This window comes from Peromyscus leucopus, unplaced genomic scaffold (genome assembly GCF_004664715.2).
Source record: "Peromyscus leucopus breed LL Stock unplaced genomic scaffold, UCI_PerLeu_2.1 scaffold_1312, whole genome shotgun sequence".
In the NCBI taxonomy this organism is placed as follows: Eukaryota; Metazoa; Chordata; class Mammalia; order Rodentia; family Cricetidae; genus Peromyscus; species Peromyscus leucopus.
In genome coordinates, this window is record NW_023504460.1 from 56,758 (window position 1) to 84,576 (window position 27,819).

The window sequence follows — 27,819 nt, forward strand, 5'->3', positions numbered from 1 at the left end:
ACCATCTGGATCCCTCAAGTTCCTGTCCCCTATCCCTGCCCCTCTATCCCCTCGCCCTGGTTTACGCAGGAGATCTCATCTCTCCAGGGTGATCCATGCATCCCTCTCAGAGTACTCCTAGTTACCTAGTTTCTCTAGGGCTGTGCAATCTTTTGCTTTACATCTAATCTCCACTAACGAGTGATTACATACCATGTTTGTCTTTCTGAGTCTGGGTTACCTCACTCAGGATGATTTTTTTCTGGTTCCAACCATTTGCCTGCAAATTTCATGACATCATTGTTTTTTAACTACCCAGTAATATTCCATTGTGTCCACATTTTCTTTATCCATTCTTCAGTTGAGGGACATCTAGGTTGCTTCCAGGTTCTCGCTATTTGAAAAATGCTGCTATGAACATAGTTGAGCAAGTGTCCTTGTGGTATGTTTGAGCATCCTTTGGGTATATGCCCAAGAGTGGTATTGTTGGGTCTTGAGGTAGATTGATTTCCATTTTTTTGAGAAACTGCCATACTGATTTCCAAAGTGGCTGTACAAGTTTGCATTCCCACCAACAGTGTAGGAGTGTTCCCCTTACTCCACATCCTCTCCAAACTTAAGCTGTCATCAGTGTTTTTTGATCTTAGCCATTCTGACAGGTGTAAGATGGTATCTCAGACTCATTTTGATTTGCATTTCACCAATGACTAAGAAAGTTGAGCAATTCCTTAAATATCTTTCGGACATTTGAGATTCTTCTGTTGAGAATTCTCTGCTTAGATTTGTCCTCATTTTTAAATTGGATTATTTGGTATTTTTGATGTCTAATTTTTTGATATCTTTATATATTTTGGAGATCAGCCCTCTGTGAAATGTGGGTTGGTGAAGATCTTTTCCCATTCTGTAGGCTGTCGTTTTGTCTTATTTACTGTGTCCTTTGTCTTACAGAAGAGTCTCAGTTTCAGGATGTTAATGTTTTAATTGTTAATCTCAGTGTCTATGCTACTTGTTTATATTTAGGAAGTGGTCTCCTATGCCAGTGCATTCAAGGCTACTTCCCACTTTCTCTTCTATCAGTTCAATGTAACTGGATTGATGTTGAGATCTTTTGATCCACTTGGACTTGAGTTTTGTGCATGCAACAGATATGGATCTATTTGCAATCTTCTACATGTTGACATACAGTTATTCCAGCATCATTCGTGAAGATGCTTTCTTTTTTCCATTGTACAATTTTGATTTCTTTGTCAAAACCAGATGTTCATGGGTGTGTGGATTTATGTCAGAGTCTTCACTTCGATTCCATTGATTCATGTGTCTCTTTTATTGCCAATACCAAGCTGTTTTTATTACTATAGCTCTATAGTAGAGCCTGAAGTCAGGCTGGTGATGTCTCTGGAAGTTCCTTCATTGTGCAGGATTGTTTTAGCTATCCTGGATATTTCGTTTTTCCATATGAAGTTGAGTATTGTTCTTTCAAGGTCTGTGAAGAATTGTGTTGGCATGTTGATGGTGATTGCTTAGAAATCTGTACATTGCTTCTGGTAAGATTGCCATTTTTACTATGTTAATCCCACCTATCGAAGAGCTTGGGAGATCTTTCCATTTTCTGATAACTTCCTCAATTCTTTCTTCAAAGACTTAAAGTTCTTGTCATACAAGTCTTTCACTTGTTTTGTTAGAGTTACCCCAAGATATATTATCTGTGACTATTGTAAAGGGCATTGTTTCTCTGATTTCTTTCTCAGCCCGTTTATCAACTGTACATAGGAGGGCTACTGATTTTTTTTTTTAGTTAATCTTGTATCCTGCCACATTACTGAAGGTGTTTATCAGCTGTAGGAGTTCCCTGGTAGATTTGGGGGTCACTTATGTATACTATCATATCATCTGCAATAGCGAAAGTTTGACTTCTTCCTTTCCAATTTGTATCCCCTTGATCTCCATTTGTTGTCTTATTGCTCAAGCTAGAATGTCTGTACAGGACCTTCTGGCATTCAGGTCTCCATTGAGAAGTCGGGTATAATTCTGATAGGTCTGTCTTTATATGTAACTTGGCTTTTTTTTGCAGCTCTTAATATTCTTTATTTATTCTGTATGTTTGGTGTTTTGATTATTATGTGTCAAGGGGACTTTTTTTGTCCAGTCTATTTGGTGTTCAGTAAGCTTCTTGTGCCTTAATAGGATGTCCTTCTTTAGGTTTGGAAAGTGTTCTTCAATAACTTTGTTGAATATATTTTCTGGCCTTTGAGCTAGAATTGTCCTTTTTCTATCCCTATTATTCTTAGGTTTGGTCTTTTCATGGTGTCCCAGATTTCCTGGATGTTTGTGTTAAGAATTTTGTTGAATTTAACATTTTCTTTGACCAATGAATCTATTTCCTCTATTGTATCTTCAATGTTTGAGATTCTCTCTTCCATCTTTTGTATCCTGTTGGTTGTGCTTGCATCTGTAGTTTCTGTTCATTTACCCAGATTTTCCAATCCAGAATTCCCTCAGTTTGTGTTTTCTTTTTTGCCTCCATTTCAATTTTTAAGTCTTGAACTGCTTCCTTCACTTGTTTGATTTTTCTCTGTTTTCTTTATGGGATTTATTGATTTCTTACAATTTTTTTGTCTTTTTCTCAATTTCTTTAAGGATTTTTTTCATTCCTTCTTTAAGAGCCTCTGTCATCTTCATAAAGTTATTTTTTAAGGTTGTTTTCTTCTGTTTCATCTGCGTTGGGATGTTCAGGTCTTGCTATTGTAGAACCACTAGGTCTGGTGGTGCCATATTGTTCTTTATGTTGTTGAATGTATTCTTACACTGCTGTTTACCCATCTGGGTTTGTGATAATTATAGGCTACAGGTATTGATTCTTGTAATTTTGTTGTTGTTGTTGTTGTTGTTGGACGGGTCTTTTGTTCCTTTATTGTCTTTTGGCCTGAATGGCCAATGGTTCTGCTGATTGGCTGATTGTCAGGTCGAGTTGTTAGATCAGCTGAGATTTATATGGGTTTGTATGCCTAGATCCAGGGTATCGTCCCAGATCTTCTGGCTGGTGTGGCTCTTCACTTGTGCCTATGGAGTCTGTTTTTCCATCTGTGTGGGTTTTGCCTGTGCCTGTTTTCCCAGCTCTTGGCGGTGACATTTGTTCCTATAAGATCTGTTGATGTTGCTGGAGAGGGCTGTTCACGTGGAGGCTGCTCTTCTTCCAATTGTGCAGGTGGTGCTTATTGCCTGTTTGTTTTCTTAACGAGAGTCAGAAAGGGTTGGTTGATTTGTTGGGGAGAGGTTGGGGAGGATCTCGAGGAGTTGGGTAGGGGAAACACAATCAAAATATATTGTATAAAAAATCTATTTTCAATAAAAAAAATCAAAAATCAAATAAAACTTTAAGAACTCATATTCATAGTTGCTGGGAGCTAAGACTTAAATATACCATTTGGAGAAAAACAATTCTACTTGTAGTAATAAAATAATTGATAACATTAAAAGTTTAATTCATAAGCTAACCTTAATATCCATTTGTCCATTAAATAATAAATAAATAAGTAGATAAATAGAGCATAATGAATAAATATTTCTTTTGTAACAAGTACATTAGTAAATGTATATGAGGTTGAGAGAAATGGAAGATTCACTGTTAGGTAATCACCACAATAATAATTATAATTAGAAAAATCCTACAATTTTATGTGCTATAATAAGTTGTGGGTAAAGCTGTAGGAGAAACAAGAAATTTACACAATCTGAAGGTGTTTTACTCAGAAGTATTTAATAATTACAAAGTAAATATTATATTTACTGTAAGAAAAACTTTAACCTAGTGATCAAGATTAACTAGTAATGAATCACATTAAGTAACTCCAATAAGATATACTCACATGTACATAGCATATTGTAAGTGTTGTTACTGCCCAAATGGCAAAACTGCCTAATATAGTTAAGTAAGCTATCAGAAAATAAAAACAAATTCAGCTTACCTTACTTCAAAAGCTCGATGTCATGAAATACAAGAAAGCATTGGGAAACTTCAAGACACTAAAGTAACATGGCAACTAAATGCATCTTGGGTTGGATCCTGGAACAAATAAAAAATGTAAATGAAAAATAGTGGATGAAATGCCAATAAAAATGGATTCAATTGTTTTCCACAAAGGATCATTTCCTTTTTTTTTGTAACTATGCTATGACCATGTAAACTGCTATCAGTGTAGGAAGATGGACAGAGAATCTATAAGAATGTACCGGACTTTGTTTTCAATTTCCTGGAAGTTATAAAATATTTCAGAAAAAATAATTTAAAAGAAAAGAAACATATACATTCTTAGCGGAAGGCACAAACATTCATTTTGGATTTGTTTAAAACTTCAAAGAGGAATGATTGCAGCTCTAGGAAGAGTAAAACTTTGCCAGACAGAAACAGGTGTGGAATGGTAGAACACCAGCATGGACACAGTGGGCTGCTAATACTAAATGCTTTAAATGGCAGTGAGTACAATTCTGATTCTTCTTGACTCCATTTCTGTTGGTAATATTTGGCTTTTGTTTATATTCCATTTTTCCTGGTTTTGTGAATACATTTGCACAAGTCTTCACAAATCTCTCTCTCTTACATAGACACAGACACACCACACACACACACACACACACACACACACACACACACACACACACGTCTGAGAAAGAGACAGGAGATATGCCTTTTGCTTGAATCCATACAAGAAGAGTTATTATTCTGCAACGCAAACTAGGTGTTGAAAGAATTACTTGCTAAAGCGTAAAGTTAACATTTAAAAGTAACAATTTGCTTTCCCATATAACTGAAATATTCGAAACTGTCTCTTGTTTATTGTATTTTCTATTTCTTAGAATTTGTCCTTGAAAGTAATTGGATAAGGAATTGTTCAGAAAAATGCTTCAGTTGGGAATTGTTTCCAAGTCCTGTAAAATTATCTTTCAAGAAAATTTCATGGTTCTGAATGTCCTCAAAACTTGATAATGTCTTGTCTTAGAATAATGTTTTTAATTCATATCTTTGTTCCCAGGAAGTATAAATATTTGTAAAACTGTTCTGACAAATTAAAAAGGGCTACTGATAATATTCTTTGCTCACACATAGAAAAGTCTAAGACTCTATTGGAGTTATTATTTTAACAATTAACAGCATTGTCTCCAAGAAAGTCTTAGAAATATCTTTATAATTAGGAGCTCATACTCTGTTTGTTCATCATTAACTGGTGTAATAAGGTTAAGGCAATATCATCAGCTGAAAAGAGAGTCACTGAAGATAAACTTGTAAAAGTAGACAGTATTTGTTGTGAACGGTCTTAAATGCTATTTTAAAGAGAAAGGAAAAAGCTTTGCACATGAACTTCTTTCCTTTTTACTCTGTTTGGTAAAAATACTTAAATTTTGCCCATTTCTATTTTCTTTTACCTGTAAAGATGGAAAACTTCTGACTCACAAGAAATTCTGTTCTACCGGTTCTTAAAAGATACAAGCTTGTAGAAGTCTCTATATTCTTTGTGTTAGTTTCATGTGCTGTTATTAAATTAAATCATTTTTTTCTATATTGAAATGAATCCTACCTACCGTGTCATACCTAGTGTGCTATTCATATGAGTCTCTGTTCCCCTAGTTTGCCTTTGTGGATTCTGATTCATATGAGATTATCATATCAATCTTATCTTCTTCATCAGTGTAGATGGTTAACATGTCCCAGGTTTAACCCCTCCCCCCCTGTGTGTGTGTGTGTGTGTGTGTGTGTGTGTGTGTGTGTGTGTGCAATGCTGGAATTAGAACCTAGGGCTGGATGAATACTAGGCAAATGCTCTACCACTGAGCTATATTCCCAACCCTCTTGCATTTTACGTAAGGTAGGGCCTCATACTGTAGCCCAGGCTAGCCCAGAACTCACTTATGTAGCTCAAGCTGACTTCAAACTCCAGACATTCCTCCTGTCTCAGTCTCATGAGCATTGGAATTACAGGTGTGTGTCCCCATACCCAGTTCCTGTTTAATTTCAATGGCTGCTGCAAAGGTTCTACACAATACAATTAATCATAGATTGGAGAGGGTTAATGGGTAACTACTCCCAATGAATTATTGGCTATTGTATCCACTGAGGAGCACACCAGGCTTCTTTCAATCCTCTGGTCACACAGATGATCTTGGTTACACTCAGTGGGTCTCAGAAATAAAAATAAAGAAATCCACCACCACCAACACCAAAGTTATGAATGTAGGAAATGGACTTTAAGGAAGGATGGGGGATTAATAGAGCTAAGAGGGAGATGAGGGGGTTAATAACCAGAATGCACATTATACATACATGAAATTGTCAAAGAACAAACTCAATAGAAGTTAACAAAAACATAAAGCAATTTATTCTTCCACTATTTCATATATATAATGTTCTTTGATCAATATTCCCTCCACATACCTCTTATATCTCCTTTCCCTCATACCAAATGCTTTCTCCCATTTTCATCCCCATCGCACCAAATTCTTTCTTTTTCCCCAAAAGTCTCCTCCTACTCCTACATTCATGATTTCTTTTATTTGCAGCTCAATGCACTTAACTGAGGTTGCTTGCATGAACATGGATTGGAGGTTATTTTCTCAAAGAAAGGCAACTTCCTAGTGGTTACCCCACATATGAATAACACACACACACACACACACACACACACACACACACACACACAGTCTACCATTAACTGCCTATGACTGCCCCATTCATGATATAATGCTGACAGATCCAGTTTTGTGCAGGTCTTCTGAAAGTAACCACCACTTCTGTGAGTGCACAGATACAACAGCTATGTCATGGTCAGCAAACAGCTTTTCACAGCAGTCTTTCCAAACTTCTGCCTATTATATTCTTCCTAAATCCCTCTTTCTTGATGTTCCCTGAGCCTTAGAGAGGGTGACATAGATGTGTTATTTAGGGATGAGCACTCAACAGAAACTTGCTTTCAGTACTTTGACAACCGGGCATATAGATGTCCTATTTAGGACTGAGAACTCAGCCTCAACTTATCTTCAGTACTTCGAGAGTTATAAATCTCTGCTATTAACTGTAAACCACTGCAAACAGAAGCTTCTCCAACCAAGGAAAAGAGAAGCACTGATCTATGGGTACAGCCACAAATATTTAGAAGGCAGTGAGACAGCATGTCCATATAGCAAAGCTACAGTAATAATTTTCCCCCTAGGGCCGATGACTTTCCAAGCCTTGGGGTTTTAACCAGGTTTGAAGTACCTGCATGAATTCTTTAGGCAGTGGTTCTCAGCCTCCCTAGTGCTGCAACCCTTTAATATAGTTCCTCATGTTGTGGTGACCCCCAACCATGAAATTATTTTTGTTGGTACTTCATAATTGTAATTGTGCTACTGTTATGAATCCTAATGTAAATATCTGTTTTCTTATCGTCTTAGGCGACCACTGTGAAAGAGCTGTTTGACCTCCCAAAGAACCATTGCATGCCTCAAATCCACCAGAAAGCAGTTGTCTACCTCCATAACAGCCATGCCACAATTACCAGTGGGAACATCTTGCCTGGCTGTGTTCACAGCTGACTAAGACTTCGATAATTTCTCTCTTCTAGTAGCCTACATTGTACCTTTCCAGCACTATGAAAGCTAGCCAAGAGGAAGGAAGATTCTAGCTCAGTTCCAGTCTGATTTATTTATGTCTTGCAAACAAGATATGTTCAATTACCTTTTGTTGAGATAGGGTCTCTCACTGGCTTGAACTTGCCTAGTAGGCTGGGCAGCTGGATAGTGAGGCTCCAGGGATCTGCTTATTTCTGCCTCCTCAGTGTTGTGGTTATAAGTATGTGCCAATACTCCTGAATTAAAAAACAAAACAAAACATGGGTTTTATAATCATTCCTTATATAAAGGCCATTTTTATTGTTTATATATATTACATATTGCTTTTGGAAATCTTTATATTTCCCCAATCCATGTATATGTGTCTTGTACTTCATGTTATTCAGAATAGAGTAAATCCTTTCTTGAAAATACCTTAGAGAACTATATTGCCATTAGAGACTCTCATGCTGAGGACCTATCATAGGCTTTAGTTTTTCATTCTGAGTATTATCATGGTCCACAGAATTCTGGCCCAAGACATAGTCTAATTACTCCCAAATAATCTCTCTTACAAACCAAAGTCCCTAGACCTAGCAGGAAAATAATTATCTGAAAAGAGAAAGAATACAGATGTTTTGCCTAAGGAACTAGGATCTCAAGGAATGTCAAAGTCGTGACTATCATTTTTCTCTCAGTGTTTCCTAAATATGCCGGGGGGCGGGGCAGAAAGAGAGAGAGAGAGAGAGAGAGAGAGAGAGAGAGAGAGAGAGAGAGAGAGACTGATGAGATTTCCAATTGTCAACACTCAAGAACATATACTTCCCAGGTGAACTGGCCCCAAGAACTTGAGCATAGATCTGGTCCTGCCCCTCATCTGCCATAGGGTAGCATCGATGAGGGAGAGATACCCTCCCCCCATTCCTGCCCTTCACAGCCTCTGGCAGGTGGGAGAGCTAACCCTACACCTCACTTGGGCAGCACAATAGAGCTGACCTGTTGACTGGGTGCAAGTGAGCCATCCCTCAAGGTGTGAGAGGAGAGCTGGCCCACCACCTTAGTCTGCTCTGCCTTTACCCTCCCCAAGCCCCTCACCGTGACCTGCTGCAAGCAGGAGAACTGACCCTGCCCCCCACCAGTTGTAACACTCAGAAGAGTGGGCCCTGCACCTTGCCTCAGCAACACAGGAGAACTGACCCATTGATGGGGGGGTGTGTGTGAGCTGGCCCTGAGAACATGTGTATGAAAGGTCTGGTCCCACCCACTTTTTATACCATACAGTGGTGTGGGCAAGGGAGAGAAGCCACCCACCCACTCCTCGTGCCTATGGCAGTGGAGAGCTGGCCCTGCATCTCACCAGCTGCAGGACTCGGCTGAGTGGCCCCTGTACTTTACCTAGCCAGCACAGAGGAGCTGATCTTGGTGCTGTAGGTGTGGGTGAGTCAGTCCGAGGTTGAGAGCAGAACTGCCCCTGCCCCTTGCTGCTTACTGCATAGGGTGAGCTAGCCTGGGTGGTGCTGGAGAGCTGACTCTGGTGGTGAGGATAAGGAGAGCTGGTGCACTGACCAACCCAGTAACCACCCAGGCTTTGAGTTGGCCCATCCCAACACCCACCCCATCTATGATCTGCAGAGGAGATGAAGGGGCCAGTCCTGTGGACCCAAAGCTGCAGGATCTCCATGACACAGGATAACAACAGATATCCAGGAGGAGTCCCAGTGAGGCCCAGAATTGCTAGTGTGCAGAAGCCAGAGGCCTTGAACCAGACCAATGACTCATTGCAATGAACATTTGCAAGTAAAGATGTATGGACTAAAGGGTATACTCTGTGACTCACTGGCTCACACTGCAGCTTCCACACCGAGATTTTCCTTTTTTTCTTTTCTTTTGAATTTTTTTTTATCTTGTGAGGGAGGTTGCAAGGGCAGAGGGAAGATGGGAAGGAACAGGAAGATGAGTGGATTGAAATGTATAATGTGAAATCCACAAAGGATCAAAGAAAAGTTAAATTTAAGAACATAAACTTCCAAAAAAGCTAGTTCCCTTAGCCAAAACACTGATAAAGGGGAAAACTAACAAGGCAAAAAAAAAAAATTTAAACCAATGTATAATTGAACAAATTACTGACATAAAAATCATCACCAAATGAGTTTTAGTGTAATTACACAAGGAAATTATCTTTCTTCCAGGCCCTATTTGTGTTTCCCCAGCAGGACTGTCTCAGTGAGTACAAGTAGGAAAATGATTTATTTCCCTTCAGGAGAGGCAGAAAAAATCATTTACCTTTGTAGAGTAAGGTTGGAAGGGTTTAGCAGGTATCTTAGTTTCTTCTGTGTACCTGTGATAAAATACTCTGACAAAAGAAACTTAAAGGTTGAAAAGTATTTATTTTAGCTCACAGTTCAAGGAAAGGTCAGGACAGCAAGAGCTTTTAGACATCTGGCACATTGCATTCACAATTAGAAAACAGAGAGGGATAAATACATGCTCCTGCTCAGCTGCCTTTCTCCATTTATATAGCCAGAATCGCCTGTCTAGAGAATGGCAATACCCAGAGTGGGCTGGTCTTTCAACCTGAACATACTCAAGATAGTCCCCACAGGCATGCCTAGAAACCCATCTACTAGGTGATTCTGGAGTTGATGAGCATAGTATTCTCCATCCTTTTCAGAGGATAAACTGATAGGGCTCCAACTCCTCTCCTGGATACTATTAATGAAGCTGATATGGGAGAATTTTTCTGTCTTATGCCTGAAAGAAGCAGAGAAGTATCATGATTCCCTGATAGACTGGTGCAGAAGACTGATGGAGAGAGCAGATCTTTCAACCAATAATCCAGAAGGAATCAAGAAGAAATGAACTTAAGCAGATTTGCTGTCTCCCTCCCATAATGTCAGCAGGGTTCAACTGAGGATTGACTTTCTTTCTACCCTAGTGATTCGATACAAGTCAGTATTGTGCTTCATAACTCCATGACACATAAAAACTAGAAGAGTGCAATGTTCAACACTAGGATATCAGGGAGCCACCGAAACAGGATAGTATCTATAAATGAGAAGATGAAATAGAATTCAATTATCATTATGATAATACACAAAATATCCAGGATACAATGAAAATTAATCACAACTTGAACAACTAAAAAATCCAGATATTGAAATGAGATTACACATGTTAGAATTATTTGATATTTTTCATATAGTAATCATAAAAATGTTTCAATAAGAAATTGTAAGCATTTTTGAAAAAAGGCTATAAAAATTTCAAGATAATATATATAAATAAGGAAAATGACTAAAGAGAATTATAAAGTGGAAAAATATAACAAAAGATGTATCAGACAAAATGAAGGTGGACGTGAACTCAAAGACATATCAATATAAATCATTCAACATGAAAATAGAGGCATAGACACTTAAAACAATATGAACAAAGAAAGACCCTTGAGAATAATAACAACAAAAGTTCTGTTTTTTAAAACTCAAATCCCAAAGTAAGACATGTGGGAGGCTAAGAAAATGGCCAACAAAAAACTACTAAAATAGGATCAATATGTGGTGAGCATAATTACAAATTCAAAGTGATAGTACACTATAACTGAGCAATCACTGAGTTTTATATTAGAGTACATTACAAATACAGTTTTAAGCAATACAAAATGACTGAGATAAGTGCAAGTTATGACATACTGACCAATGAAGAAGCAATTTAAATGACATCATATTTTCATCCAAAACCACGACGTTCAGTGGGAACAAACACACTTTTACAAGTACAAAAAGTAATTTCTCAGTCATGAAACTTGTATCTGAATGAAGAAGACAGAAGGCATTTCTCAAAGGAAAAAAATAACGTACAAAAAGAGGGAGAATTTATTGCTAAGATACCTCCTAAAACCTGGCAGAAGAAACTTACCCAGGCTGAGAGATGGTCAGCAGTTAAGAGCACTGACTGTTCTTCCAGAGATCCTGAGTTCAATTCCCAGCACCCACATCGTGGCTCACAACCATCTATAATAGAATCTGATGCCCTCTTTTCTGTCATGCAGGCATACACGCAGAGCACTCATACATAAAATATAAATAAGTAAATTAATTAATAAAAGAAATCATCAAAAAAGAAAAGACATATAATGGAATAAATTTTAAAACTGCAAGGAAGAAAGTATATTAGAAGAGTAAAAATGTAAGCTTTTCATCATGAGTTGTTTAGTCTTACTTTGTGATGAAGCACAGATTATAACATCTCATGTAAACTCTGCTTACAGACCAATAATTAAGATAATATTTTGAAGTTGTGATGGAAAGGGAAATTAAACGAAGTGAATTTTCTACACAGTATTAAAAATACCAAAAGTTAGCTGGCAGTGGTGGCGCATGCCTTTAATCCCAGCACTCGGAGGCAGAGGCAGGCAGATCTCTATGGATTCAAGCCAGCTGGTCAACAGAGCAAGATCCAGGACAGAACCAAAACTAACAGAGAAACCCTGTCTCAAAAAACAACAAAAAAAACCCAAAAGTTAATGTCTTTATTATAATAACTAGAATAGCTATCAAAGAGTTACATAGTGTATAATAACAACAATATAAATAAACTTAAAGATAATTTTAATTATTTAAGTAATGCAGAACACTGCAAAAAGAGAGAAAAATTAAATATATGGACCAAACACATAAAGTTTAAAATGTCTATGTAATTTTGAGCATAAAATTTAAAACTTTTAACATATAGTCACATAAGAAAATTTCCTTAACAACAAAATATGCGTATAACTTCCCCTATAATTAACATAATAATTGTGATAAACTGAAAATTTCCCACTCAAGGTTAGGAACAAGGCAAATATGCTCACATTCATCACGTTTTTCCAAGGCATTATTATAAGATTTAGCCAGTGGAATAAGGAAAAATAAAGAAATGAGATGAAGCCTGGTGGTGGTGGCACACGCCTTTATCCCAGCACTCGGGAGGCAGAGCCAGGCGATCTCTGTGAGTTCGAGGCCAGCCTGGTCTCCAAAGCGAGTTCCAGGAAAGGCGCAAAGCTACACAGAGAAACCCTGTCTTGAAAAACCAAAAAAAAAAAAAAAATGAGATGAATACAAGTTGGGATGAAATCAATGCAAACATTTTCAGATGGTATAATTAATAATACAGAGAGCCATCCCAAAATTCAAAGAAAATATCTTAGAATTATTAAATGTGTATGAGTACAAGAAGAGCACAAAATACAAGAATCTCATGGAACACAAAATTATTTGTAAATTTCTCAAAATAAAATAAAATTCATAAAGAATAAAACTAACAAAACATGTATAGAATCTTTAGACTGAAATGACAAAACCTTTTTGGTGAAAGAAACTGAATTGAGCCAAATAAGATGATTTATGGGTAAGATGATAACTCAAACTTATGTATGACTCTGGAAGACAAGAATCAGGGTAGCAAAAGACAAACTTTGCTCTACAGTAAAAAAATCGAAGAGAAACATCTGAAAACATGGAACAGATGACAAAATAGGTTAAAAAGCATGAGCAATACAGAATGGGAAAAGATCTTCACCAACCCTAATCTGACAGAGGCTGATATCCAGAATATATAAAGAGACTAGACAGCAGAATACCAAACAATTCAATTAAAAATGGACTACAGAGCTAAACAGAGAATCCCAAATTACTGAAAGACATTTAAGGAATTGCTCAACATCCTTAGTCATCAGGGAAATGCAAATCAAAACAACTCTGAGATACCATCTTACACCTGTCAGAATGACTAAGATTAAAAACACTGATGACAGCTTATGTTGGAGAGGATGTGGATCAAGGGGAACACTCCTCCATTGCTGGTGGGAAATCAGTATGGCGGTTTCTCAGAAAATTTGGAATCATTCTATCTCGAGACCCAGCAATACCACTCTTGGGCATATACCCAAAGGATGCTCAAACATACCACAAGGATACTTGCTCAACTATGTTCATAGCAGCATTCTTCATAATAGCCAGAACCTGGAAGCAACCTAGATGCCCTTAACTGAAGAATGGATAAAGAAAATGTGGTACATTTACACAATGGAGTACTACTCAGCAAAGAAAAACAATGAAAGCATGAAATTTGCAGGCAAATGGATGAAACTAGAAAATATCATCCTGAGTGAGTAACCCAGAATTAGAAAGACAAACATGGTATGTACTCACTCATAAGTGGATACTAGATGTAAAGCAAAGGATATCAGATTACAACCACAGCTCCAGAGAAGCTAGGAAACAAGGAGGACCCTAAGAGGGATATACAGATCACCTTGGGAAGGGGAAACAGAGGAGTTCCCGATGAGTAAACAGAGGATGGGGGCGCAAAAGAGGGTAGGGGATGGAGATGAGAACATGAAGGAACGCGATAGTCGACCTGGGGAGGGACGGAGTGGGAGAGCAAATGAAAGAGATATCTTGATAGAGGGAGACATTATGGGGTTAGGGAGAAATCTGGTGCCAGGGAAATTCCCAGGAATCCACAATGATGACCCTAAATTAGACCACTAGCAATAGTGGAGAGGGTGTCCGAACTGGCTTACCAGGTAATCAGATTGGTGAACACCTAACTGTCATCATAGAGCCTTCATCCAGTAACTGATGGAAGCAGATGCAGAGATGCACACAAGCACCAGGCCGAGCTCTGGGAGTCCAGTCAAAGAGAGGGAGGAGGGATTATATGAAAAAGAGGGGGTCAAGATAATGATGGGGGAGTCTACAGAGACAATTGACCAAGCTCAAAGGAACTCACTAACTTTAGACGACAGCTGTGGAACCTGCATGGGACTGGACTAGATCCTCTGCATACGGAGACAGTTGTGTAGCTGGGTCTGTTTGAGGGGCCCTGCAGTGTGATCAGGATCTATCCCTGGTGCATGAGCTGGCTTTCTGGATCCCATTCCCTACGGTTGGGCACCTTGCGCACCCTTGACGCAGTGGGGAGGGGCTTGGTCCTGCCTCAACTTATGCTGTCCCCTCATTGGAGAACTTACCCTGTTGGAGGAGGGGATAAGGGGTACGTCTGGAGGGGAAGCCGCGGTGGGGGATGAGAGGGGATCTGTGGTTTCAGTTTTTTTAATAAATATTTTTATTTTATAATTAATTTAATTTTACATATCAGCCACAGATTCCCCTGTCCTCCTCCTCCCACCCCCCCAGCCTTCCCCCCCAATCCAGCCCCCATTCCACCTCCTCCAAGCAAGGTCTCCCCTGGGGAGTCAGCCCAGCCTGGTAGACTCAGTTGAGCAGGTCCAGTCCCCTCTTCCTGCACCAAGGCTGAGCAAAGTGTCTCAGCATAGGTCCTAGGTTCCAAAAAGCCAGCTCATGCACCAAGACAGTCCCAGTCCCATTGCCTGGGGGCCTCCTAAACAGTTCAAGCTCATCAACTTTCTCACTTTTTAAAAAAGCAAGGCAAAAGAAAAAATACAGAGAGAAAATAACAAACGCCTGGCATCTTCATTTCTGGCTCCTTGGTGACAGAGATGCCAAAGCTACAATTAAAAGTTAATCCAAGCCCCTCCGGGGAAAATAGACTGACATTCCTAGCAACATTCCACCATAGGTGAGAACCTATGATTCTTGCAACCCTTAAGTGCAGTAGGAAGATTTTGTAGAACAATGACTCCCCCTGAGTAGCAGATCAACATTGGAGAAGACGTTTATTTTGTTGTTTCTCATATCTTCGAGTGTGATGGCCAGGTGCCACCTTAAGAGGAGGCTCAATTATTTTAGAAGGAGGTGATGTAGGGACTTGATAAAAAGAAACAGTCACAACAAACTCAGGGAACTTGTGGACATCTTGCCACAGTGTCTGAGTGGAAGTCAACATACACACACACACACACACACACACACACACACACACACACACACACACGGCACGGTCATGGAAAATGGTAGTAGCTACATTGAGAATTTCAGGTAGCAAGCAACCCAGGCTGTGAAAGGTGTGGTGGTTTCTGGTTCACTCTGTGTGGCAAAGAAAAAGTCCATCGTTTGAGAATGAACGTGGAAACTGATAGTTGTAAATACATGGCCAGCCAATTGCTTGGGTGCTGAAGCTGCCTTCCTGCTATGTGTGCTTTGTTGTCAGGCAGAAGTTTGAACTCTGAGCCTAAGTCCAATGAATCACTGGATTTTTTCATCCTTGGGTTCCTTCAACTGTTCATTATCCACTTTACAGTTTGGATATGAACCACCCTTAATGTAAAACTGGGGACTTTTAGAATGAATACAAACAACTAGGTCTTACAGATTACAAAGCTTATGGCAGCCAGAAGACTCTCCAGCACAGAGAAGGGGATTTTTTTTTTTAAGTAAATGTAAAACCTACAAAACTGGTCATTTAGCAGCCTATGACTCAGCTAGCACACAGAACCAAGCTGTACAGCAAGAATGACAAGAGATTCCAACAGAATCACTACCCCTCCACCTGAACGCTCAAATATGAAAAGATCTAGGAGTAGATTCTTGAATTTCTTTGTCATTAAAAAACAAAGAAGCCTGAAAGTAGCCCAGCAGTAAAGGCACTTGCCATAGAGCCTAAAGACGTGAGCTTAAATTCCAGGACACATGGTGAAAGGAAAGAACTGACTCCCCAAACTTGTCCTCTGATCTCCATACATGTGCTATCACATGAAAACACCATGTACACATCCATGTATACACACACACACACACACACACACACAGAAAGTAAATGTAAAAAGTTAACAAAAATAAAATGAATACAATCTCTTTTTCTTTTTTAACGTTTGTAATTGTATTTAATTTCCCTCTTATTTTATTTTTTTGTACTGTGCTTATCTTGATAAAGATAAATAGCATTTGTTTTATATGTTTCTTTGATGTAATAGGACCTTTTTTTATTTATTGTTGTTTTTCCTCTCACTTGTCCTCACATTCTCCTCTCCTCTTAATTTTACTTTTTCTTCTCTTAAGATTCATTTTTTTTTTAATTATGTATATGTGTCTGTGTTAGGATATATGCAAATGAATGCATTTGCACCTGGAAGTCAGAAGAGGGTATGAAATCTGCTGCAGCTCAAGTTACAGACAGTTTTGGGCCTCTGAAAGGGGTGCTGGAACAGTATTCATTCTTAGGCTTCAGCCATCTCTTTAGTCCCTTTTAATTTTCTTATATTTAAATTTTTTTCTTTACTTTTCCTTTCCCAGCCCTCTTCTTTGATTTTGTTTGTTCATTTATTATGCATACCATTTCCTTAGTTAATTTTAACCTCATAAATTAATATTTATTAGTCTTACTATTTTTGTCTATGGCTTCTGGTAGCAGTAGTTGGCTTTGGTTTTCATTTTTAAATTATTATATGTTTTATGTGTATGAGTGTTCACCTGCATGTATATATGTATACTGTGAGTGAGACTGGTGCCCACAGAGGTAGGAAGAGGGTGCCAGATTCCCTGGAATTGAAGTTACAGAAAGTTGTAAACAGTCATGTGAGTACTGGGAATTAAATTCAGGTCCTCTACAAGAGCAACCAGTGCTCTTAATCACTGAGCTATATCTCCAAGCCAATTGGCTTTGATTTTAATTGCATTTTCATATGTGGTTTGGTGTTCTCATGACAATTTGTTTTCTCTATTTCTGAGGGATACTAAGGCTTGAGTAATACAGGCTGCTTACTGGGAATACCTTCAAATAAAAAGAAGATATACTTATCTCAAGAGATGTACAAATGAGAACAAAGAAACATATTAATTATGAAAAATCAAGGTAGCACATTTCCTCCTAGAGGTCACAAATCCTCAGTAACTGAATCAAAACATACTAAAATGGTTGACATATCAAAGAATCAATCTACTTTCAAAAATTAGATAATAATGACTTCAAAGGGAATTTAAAAATTCAGATGAATTATGTAAGAAAATCAATTCAGGGTGTATAGAAAAATGTAGCAATATGGATGAGAACTTTAGGAATGAAACTGAGATTCTGAAAAAAAACCCAAAATTCTGGAAATGAAATGCTCAATAAGTCAAATAAAAAAAAAACGCAGTGAAAGTCAATACACTAGATGAAACAGAAGAAAAATGATAATAGAAGACACCAATAAAACATAACATTCAAACAGTAATAAAAAAAACCCAAAAGTAATCATGGAAACTACTTTCAATGATTGAGAGACAAAACCTAAATGTCCATAGGAGCCAAGATACAAATTAAAGGCATAAAAGAATCTGTTTACTGAAGTTATCGCACAAAACTTCCCAAATCAAGGCATGTACAGACATGCACTTCCAGAAGGCATTTAAGACACAAAATAGACAGGATAAGTAAAGAACCCCTTTACATCACATTATAGTTGAAATGTTAGGGCTATAGAGTAAAGACATTACGGTAAATTTGTAAGCATAATGTCCTTACTCTGTAGCCATAACATTCACTTAAAAAGACAACTCAGAATAACATTAGATATTGCAATGGTGATCCTCAACGTTTTTACAATTTGTTTCTAACCCAGAGACTGCCAACAAAGGTTACTATATTCAGCGAAATTATCTTTAAATATGGTCGAGAAATCACAATAAGATAAGCCTTGAGAGCATCACAAACCAAAGCAATTCATGAACATTAAAGCAGTACTGGGAAGATAAGTAAAGATATCTCACCAGATACTTCCTGCTTTCCTAGCAAAGAATTAAAACAAAGCATAAAAATAGCAAAGCAGAGAACAGGATTTACGGAAAGAGGCGATGCACTGGCAAGAAGAGTGGGCATTAGGAAACAGAAGCAGCCCCAAGTTGTAGCAAGCAGGTATCTTCAGTCCATTTTTAGAGGATTGCCATCTAATTCCCTTCCGTTTCTCCCCTCAGGAGTGATGCCTGTCAGCTCTCCTGACTCATATGTATGTATGTATGTATCATATGCTTTTAGCTGAAGAAAACTCCACAGAACAGGGGGGGGGATGGGGGAATGAGATTACAATGACAGTAATGTTAATGAGTCAAAATTCATCTTCAATCAACCCAGTGGGATAGAACCAATTGAAGCTATTTCTCTTTGTCAGAGTAATTTTCTAAAAGTGCCATTAGATGAGCAATATGAGAACTGTGTCTTCTTTCTGCATACACTGATATTAGCAAGTTTTGAGGTATAAGACACTCAGTACTCATGTCTCCATTGCATTTATCTACCTGCTACCTAATATATCACTATACAAAGAGGATGAGGAAAGGTAGTTGTGAACAAATGGGACATGCTGTGGGATGTTCTGTATGGCAAATGTGTTGCTCTGATGGGTTAGTAAATAAAACACTGATTGGCCCGTGGCTAGGCAGGAAGTATAGGCGGGACTAACAGAGAGGAGAAAAGAAAGAACAGGAAGGCAGAAGGAGACTGCCAGCCGCCACCCTGACAAGCAGCATGAAAAGATGCCGGTAAGCCACGAGCTGCGTGGCAGGGTATAGATTTGTGAAATGGATTAATTTAAGCTATAAGAACAGTCAGCGCCAGGCGTGGTGGCGCACGCCTTTAATCCAGCACTCGGGAGGCAGAGCCAGGTGGATCTCTGTGAGTTCGAGGCCAGCCTGGGCTACCAAGTGAGTCCCAGGAAAGGCGCAAAGCTACACAGAGAAACCCTGTCTCGAAAAACCAAAAAAAAAAAACAGTTAGCAAGACGCCTGCCACGGCCATACAGTTTGTAAGCAATATAAGTCTCTGTGTTTACTTGGTTGGGTCTGAGCGGCTGTGGGACTGGCGGGCGGGTGACAAAGATTTGTCCTGAATGTGGGCAAGGCAAGAAAACTCTAGCTACAGGGACAAACAAATAGGAACTAGGAAAGAGTCATTTATCTAAAACTCAGTAAATTAGTAATTATATCCCTAAGATGAACAGGGGAAAAATGAAAAGAGTGAACAATGTTTGAAACAATCAGAAAAATGAAGAACAAAATTACAGAAATCAGAAATATAGCTCAAAAATAATGATAAATATAAGATGCCTTCACTCTCTAATTAAAAAGATGCAGGTTAGCTGATTGGATTTGGAAACAAAATTCAACTGTTCATTGTTTACAAAATTGATAACAATTTATTTACTTTCAATTGATAAAACTAGTATGACTGTTTCTGCAGGGCTTCCCCAGTCCATTTCTGCAGGATGATTGTAAGTATCTGATTTGTTGGTGTTATCTATCTGCTGCTATGTGTTATTTTATTGGAAGCCTCAGCTAAGACAGAAGGGACCCTGTGCTCAACTCAGGACATTGCATCAATGGGATTTCCTCAGTTGACTTTTGTTAGGTATTTGTAAGCCCCTTATTTGATAATATCATCTATATTTGCTCTGCCAGTTAGGATACTCCAGTTGCCTCTAATTGTCCTAGTTTGCTTTTTATGGCTGGGATAAGTGATTAAAAGCAACTTGGGGAGTGTGGTAGTTTGAATGTAATTGGCCCCCAGAATCTCACAGGGAGTGTCACTATTAGGCTTTGTTGGATTGGATATGGGCTTGTTGGAGGAAATGTGTTGCTGTGGGGGCAGACTTTGAAGTTTCCTATGCTCAGGATACAGCCAAGTGTCTCAGTCACTTCCTGTTTCCTGCAAGATGTAGGACTCTCAGCTACTACTCCAGCATCATACCTGTCAGTACTCCACCATGATCCCTGTCTTGATGATAATGGACTGAACCTCTGAAACTGTAAGTAAGACACCCTAATTAAATGTTTTCCTTATAACAGTTGTGGTTATGGTATCTCTTCACAGCAATATAAACCTTAACTGAAACGGGGAGGAAAGGGTTTATTTAGCTTATACCTCCCAGAAGACAGTCCATCACTGAGGGAAGTCAAGGCAGGAACTCAAGCAGGACAAGAATCTGGAGGCAGGAACTGAAGCAGAGAGCATGGAGAAACACTGCTTACTGGCTTGCTCTTCATGGATTGCTCAGCTTCCTTTTTTATACAACTGAAGAACACCTCTTCAGGGATGGCACTACCCATAGAGGGCTGGGCTCTCCACACCAATCATTAATTAAAAGAAATCCACATAAACCTGCATACAGGCAATGTGATAGAGGCATTTTCTTAATTGAGTTTACCTCTTGCAAGATGACTAGTTTGTGTCAAGTTGACAAAAACCTAAGTAGCCTACTATTTGATGGTTTGAGTACCTGATTTGATGACGTTTTGCTATCTGCTGTGTCTATCTATTAACTACTTGTTACTTGTTCTTCTTTTTCTTGTTATGTACTTAATAAACCACTGTGGTGGTTTGAATGAGAAATGTCACTCACAAGCTCAGGTTTTGAATACTCAGTGCCCAATTGGTCGTGTTGTTTGGAGAGGTTATGCAACTTTCAGGAGGTACAGCTTTACTAGAGGAATTACATCACTGGGAGCTGGCTGCTGGCTGCCATGCCTTCCTTGACATTATCGACTCCCCTTGGAACTGTAAGTCAAAATAAACACTTCCTTCCATAAGTTGCCTTTGTCATGTTATTTTATCACAGCAACAACAACAACAAAAAAATAATTGATACACTCAATTATGCCAAACTTAAAGGATGGCTATTATAAATAAATCTTTGGAGTGTACAGAACAAAAGGTCATAGACAGACATTTACAGAATCCATCTAACATCTGTAGAATATACATTCCTTTCAGAATCCCACTACTGTTTTCCAAAAATATATCACAATTTATGATATGAAAACAATGGAAATTATACTAACATAGATATTGAACCAAAATTCTTGATTAGTGAGACACTGAAGAAATCAGAGCAGAAATGGCAAAACTCAAATCACATGGAGATTAAAATATAACAGAGCTTTTCTCATACAGCAAAGTCAATTTTATGGGTAAGTATATAGTTATGAGTAATTACATAAAATCAGTTATCCCAAATAAATAATCTAATGTTGTATTTTCAAATTCTTATAAAAGCAAACAAATCAAACCTCATAGTACACATGAAGATATAATATGGTATAAATTAATGAAACAAAATCTAAAGGAATAATGCTAAGAAATAGTGTAACAAAAATGGATTCATTAAAAAATACAAAAATATGATAAACTCTTAGTCAAACTAACCAAAATGGTTAGTTTGAATACTTTTGAAAGGTTATGTTATAATAAACTAGAAAATCAAAAAGATATAGATAATATTTTAGGAACACCTACTAAAATCTGAACCAAGTGAATCTGAACTATATAAACAATTAGGTAGGTAGATATTATGTTTAAGTACATTATGCTTCCTTACCATGAGTGACTAGTGCAACAAGTAGGACATATTTTTTTACTCTTTTATTAAAATAGATTTTCTCACATAATATATCCTGATTATAGTTTCTCCTGTCTCCACACCTCCAGTTCTTCCCCACTCCTTTCCCATCTGGATCCACACCTTTCTGTCTTTCATTAGAAAACAAACAAGCTTCTGAGGGATTAATATAATATAATATAATATAATATAATATAATATAATATAAAACTATAATAAGACAAACAAAAATAACACATCAGGTTGGACAAGACAGAGAGAGAGAGAGAGAGAGAGAGAGAGAGAGAGAGAGAGAGAGAGAGAGAGAGAGAGAGAGAAAGAGCCAAAGAGAAGGCACAAGAAACAGAACCACTTGCTTGAAAACTCAGGAATCTCATAAAAAACATTAAACTGGAAGCCATAATACATAGGCAGAGGACCTAGTGCAGGCCTGTGCAAGCCCTATACATGCTGCCTCAGTCTTTATGAGTTATTATTAGCTTTGCTCATGTTGATTTAGAGGGCCTTGTTCTCTTGGTGTCCTCCATGCCCTCTGACTCCAGGTTCTTTCTGCCTCCTCTTCCATAGGGTTTCCTGAGTCCTAAGGGGAGGGAATTGATAAAGACATTCCATTTAGGGCTGAGTGTTCCAAGGTCTCTCTGCATGACGTCTAGCTGTGGGTCTCTGTATTCCCCCCTCCCCTGCCTGCTGCAGAAGGGAGCATCTCTGAAGAAACTCAACAAGTCACTGATCTATGAGTATAGGAGTCATTTATCACTACCTTTTTTTTAGAGCAGTAGTATTTGGTTTGACCCTAGGTCCCTGGGCTATGTAGTTTCTGGTTCTTGGTCACCCAAGCAATGTCGGGTATGGGTTCCATCTCATGCAGGGGCCTTAATCAAAGTCAAATCAGACATTGGTTGGTTACTCTCTCACAAACTTCGTGCCATCGTCCCCTAGGAAGCTTCTACTATATTATGTTGTGTATCGAGTGTGGGTTCACACGGGTCCGTGGAAAAAAGGCACAGAGCACTTTCAGGACGACTTTAGTCTTTCCAACTGCACGGGGATCAGCCTCTCAGGACTCACTCACTTATAGCTTAGCAAAGAGCTTTTTTTTTTTTTTTAATGTTTTCCAATTTACACCTTTAGCCAGTTAATTTCTGTATCCCAAAACCTCTAATCTAAGCTCCCCAAAGGAACAATGCCAAATGCAAATTCACCATTAAGGAATATCACGGTTTTCCGGATTGTCCCCCAGGCAAGTTTTGCATAGGCTTTGCACTTTCTCTCAGACAAGATTCACATAGAAGGCTCCAGAGACAAAAGGCAGCAATCACAAAAGGCAGATTAAAAGCTAGGTGCTAACAGTCTGGAATCAAACCAGCTGCAGCTCTGCAGGAATTCACCCAACAATATTAAGTTTCCATACTACCCCTCAAATGGATGGCTCAGGGTGTAATGGGAGGATCAAGTCAAGAGGAGGGGATGAAGGAGGGAATACAGAGAGAGACAACTAAAATTAAGGGCCATTTGAGGGGTAGTATGGAAACAATATTGTCGTTCTCCCCCACTGCTGTCCCTTACTCTATACCTACCTTCTGTGGTTCTACAGGTTGTAGCTTGATTATCATTGACTTATCAGCTAATATCCACATATAGGTGAATATATACCATATTGGACAACATGGTTTTTATTATTGATCAAAAGGTTAGTTCCTGAGTCACATTTCTGGATCTAGAAGGATGTATTATACTTGGGACTGCTTGAAAGCCATTAATCAGTAGCTATCTAAACCTAGCATCAAAAATCCTAAACTTCATATGATTATTATATATAGCAGGAAGCTTTCTGGCCAATAATAAATCCATACCCTTCTGTTATACACACCACTGACCTGTTAGAGTCAGTACAAAGAGACCTATCAATCACCTGGTCAAAGACCCTAAGATAAAAAAGTTTATTTTATAGATTATACAAATAGCCTGAACTTTGCCATGTATGAAGGTCAGTGTAATGGTCTCAGTGTTCATTGCAGCTCTCACACCCTGAGAGTATCCTCTGCCTTGCTTTTCACAATAAGCCCTGTCTACTTGCTACACTATATTCTGTGATGCTGCTGATCTTTTGATGTTCATCACGAGAACAGGACAGATATGAAGATTCTGGACCAAAATCCTCTTGATACTATGATGAGTAATAAAGTTGAAATAGCAATAAACAGAAGAATAAAATTTCAGTACCAGACAGAATCATCTCTGAATTCATAACACTTTAAAGAATGAATGTCAATGCTCCTCAAACCTTTCCATAAATAAAAAAGCAGGTGTTAGCCTGATATTAAAACTGAATTACATAAACAAGAAATGAAGACTACAGACCATATTTTTAATGAATATATAGCCAATAAAATACTTAAAAAGCAAACTGAAAAATATATTTCTAGAAAATCGCATATTATGATAAAGTTAGCTTCAATCCAGCAAGCAAGCAAGTTTCAATATATACACAAATAAATAAAAATGTACAATATATAAATAGTATGAGGGGAAAAACACTATCATTTCAATGAATAGAGAGAAAAGACTTTCACCAAAATACAATAGCTTTTCATGATAAAAATAATATTTTAGGAATTAAAGGATCATAACTCAATTTAATGAATGCTAGCTACATGTGATATATTTATAAAATCATGATACTAAGTGGAAGACAACTGAAACTATTACCCAGGGACGAAGATGGATATGGATTGACTCTATGCTTATTCAATAATGTTCAAATTTCTACTCAATGTTTAGGGACCCCCCAGGCAGTGAGACCAGGACCTGTCCTTAGTGCATGAGACAGCTTTAATGGAACCTAGTGCCTATGCTGAGACACTTTGCTCAGCCTTGGTGCAGGGAGGAGGGGACTGGACCTGCCTCAACTGAATGTACCAGGCTCTGCTGACTTCCCAGGGGAGAGACCTTGCCTTGGAGGAGGTGGGAATGGGGGGTGAGTTGGGGAGGGAACACTGGGAGGTAGGAGAAGAGAAGACAGGGGAATCCATGGTTGATATGTAAAATGAATAGAAATCTCTTAATAAAAAGAAAAAAAGAAAAAAATTGCTAACACAATGTAAGGCATTCAGACGCAGCTTAATAAAGCTGGGGACAAAACCTTTAAAAAAAGCCACAATGAACATGGCTCAACAAGAAAAAAATTTTTCTACTCAAAACAGTAAGAGAAGGAAATGGAAATAATTCTTATATCAAAGTAGGCAGTCAAATTACTTCTGTTTATAAAATGACAAGATTTTATACTTTAAAGACTCAAATGTATGACTTTTAGATTCAATAAACTTATTCAGCAAGGTAGCTGTATATAAAATCAAAATGTTTTTTATATATGAAGTGTGAACTTTGAATGAGAATACCCCTATATGCTCAAACTTAAATGCTTGGTCCCCAGTTGGTGGAACTGTTTGGGGAGGGTTAGGTGTAACCTTGTTGGAATAGATAGATGACTTTGAGGTTTCAAACGCCAGTGCCATTTCCAGTCAGACTTCTCTCTGTCTCATGCTTATAGATAAGGATGTAATATTTCAACTAGTGCCCCAGATCTATGCTCGCCTGTCTGCTGCTGTGCCTCCTGCCATGATGATCATGGACTTACCCTAAAACTGTAAAGCCCCAAATAAATTCTTCCTTCTATAGGTAGCCATGATCATGATTTCTTATCACACCAATAGAAAAGTAGTGAAGACACTAAGTACTAATGTTCTGAGAAACACATCAGAAAAAAACACATTCATAGTTCCAAATCTATATAGGAATGTAACTAACCAAGGGCATAGAAAACTCTATAATGAAAATTATAAAGCACAGAAGTAGGAAACTGAAGTAGATATTATAAATAAGATATTGTATGCTCATGAATTAGCAAATTAATATTAAATGGCAATATTAACAAATATGATCTATAGATTGAATGCAATCACCGTCAAAATTCCAATGATATTCTTCACAGAAATAGAAACAAAAAACAAACTCCTAAAATTCATGTGAAAGTACAAAAGACTGTGAGGTTAATGTTATCCTGAAGGGAATAAAAGCAATGTTGACTATATCACAAAACCTGATTTGAAATTATATTACAGAGGCAAAGTAGGAAAATCTTCACAGTTCCTGCACAAAACAGGCACATAGACTAACTGAGTAGATGAGATAATCAATAAATAAACCCATGCAGCTACAAATAGCTGCTTTTGACAAAAGTTTCTTAAACCTAGCCTCTACAACAATTAAATGCTGTGAAAACTGGATATTCGTATGTGGAAGACTCAACTTTGAGACCTCTCTCTTATTCCACACAATATTCAAAATGATGAATGTCTTTAATATGTGTGTAGGAACTTTGAAAGTAGTATAGGAAAATACATTAAGATATAACACACAGGCAACTACTCCTGAATAAGTCTCCAATAGCTCAAGAATTCCATCCAATTCAAAGCACAGCAACCAATTTGCCAGAGTCTATGGATAACCTATAAAGTGAGAGAAATCTCTGCCAACTGTTCTTCTAACAGAATATTTAACTATCAATAATATGTAAAGAGGTCAAATAGCTAAACACTGAAAAATAAGCAATCCTATCATAAAATGGGCCAATGAATTGAACAGATGGTTCTCTGTAAGTAGAGAAGGCCATAAATCCATAGCCATTGCAGAAATTCAAATCAAAACTACATTGAGATTCTACCTCACTTCAGTTAACATATTACCAACAAAATAACATGTAGCAAACATTACTGAAAACATGGTAAAAATGGAACACTGATTATACTTCCAACAGTAATGCAAATTAGTTCATATACTGTGTGTGTGTGTTCAAAAGAACCAAACTTTCCATGAAGAACATATATCTGAATCCTCATGTTCATTGTTGTACTGTTTAAAAAAAGCCAAGTCCTGGAATTGTCCTAGCTTAACACCAATAAGTAAATGGATAAAGAAAGTGTGATAGTATATTCATGTATGAAATTCTCAAACAATAAATATAAAAATCAAAAATAAATCCAACCATGAAAAATAACACCTAGAGAAAGCATATAAAGAGATAAAATTATCTATATGAAATAAAAAAGACAGACACACATACACAATAAAGTATATTCAGCCATATAATGAAATGAAGTTATATCATTGGTATGAAAATGGAAATTGTAATTGTAAACAAATAAGCTACTTCAGATAAGCATCAGGTTTTCTGTCATATGTAGAACACAGATTTGAAAAGATAAAAATACAGAATGGCAACTACTGTATGGGGAAAGGACCAAAAAGGGTGAAGGATGTTAAATATTAACATTGTACTTTGTATCCATATATGAAAATGATATAATGAATCCATTATTTGGTATGGTTAATATATATTAAAAATATTGAAAGCCTGCATAAGTTCAACTAAGTAGAGAAAAGAATATCTGAACTTGAACATGATTATGTGGTCATATTTTCACACACGAATAGTGAAAAAAGAAGAATCAAGGAAGAACATTTCTGAGACATAAGATCTTTTTGAGACCATTATAAGACCAAACATCTGGGTCAGTGACATACCTGAGGAAAGCGAAGAGTATATTAAACCTGTTCAGTGGACTACAGCGGCAAATTCCCCACATTTTAGGAAATCCATGAATCTGCAAGTACAAGAGGAGTTTATTTCAAATGGATCTGACCAAGAGAGAACCTTTTTATAGCATATTATGATTAAGTAACCAAAAGTGCAGATCAGAGAAAGAATTAAAATCTGTGAAACAGAAACACCAAATCACATTTAAGGGCAAACTAATTAGTGGAAAAGCATTTCTGTTACCAGAAAATTTCTTTTTAAAAATCATTTAATTTATATTTATTTCATAATAACATGAGGTATTTCAAAGTGTACATATTTTGTAGAAATTAAACGCACAACTTTGCATTTATCCATGTCTACACATCACACATGAACCAATACACTAACA

General features: G+C 37.7%; 1 long non-coding RNA gene across 1 annotated transcript; it reads right to left on the reverse strand.

The window, feature by feature from the left end:
- Positions 1 to 3,992: 3,992 nt before the first annotated feature.
- On the reverse strand, positions 3,993 to 27,517 carry LOC114688038. The gene is made up of 3 exons (XR_003733748.1): positions 27,416 to 27,517; positions 7,688 to 7,817; positions 3,993 to 4,042 (listed from the first exon to the last, which is right to left on the reverse strand). It is a non-coding gene; the product is annotated as an uncharacterized LOC114688038 (long non-coding RNA).
- Between the last annotated feature and the right edge of the window lie 302 nt (positions 27,518 to 27,819).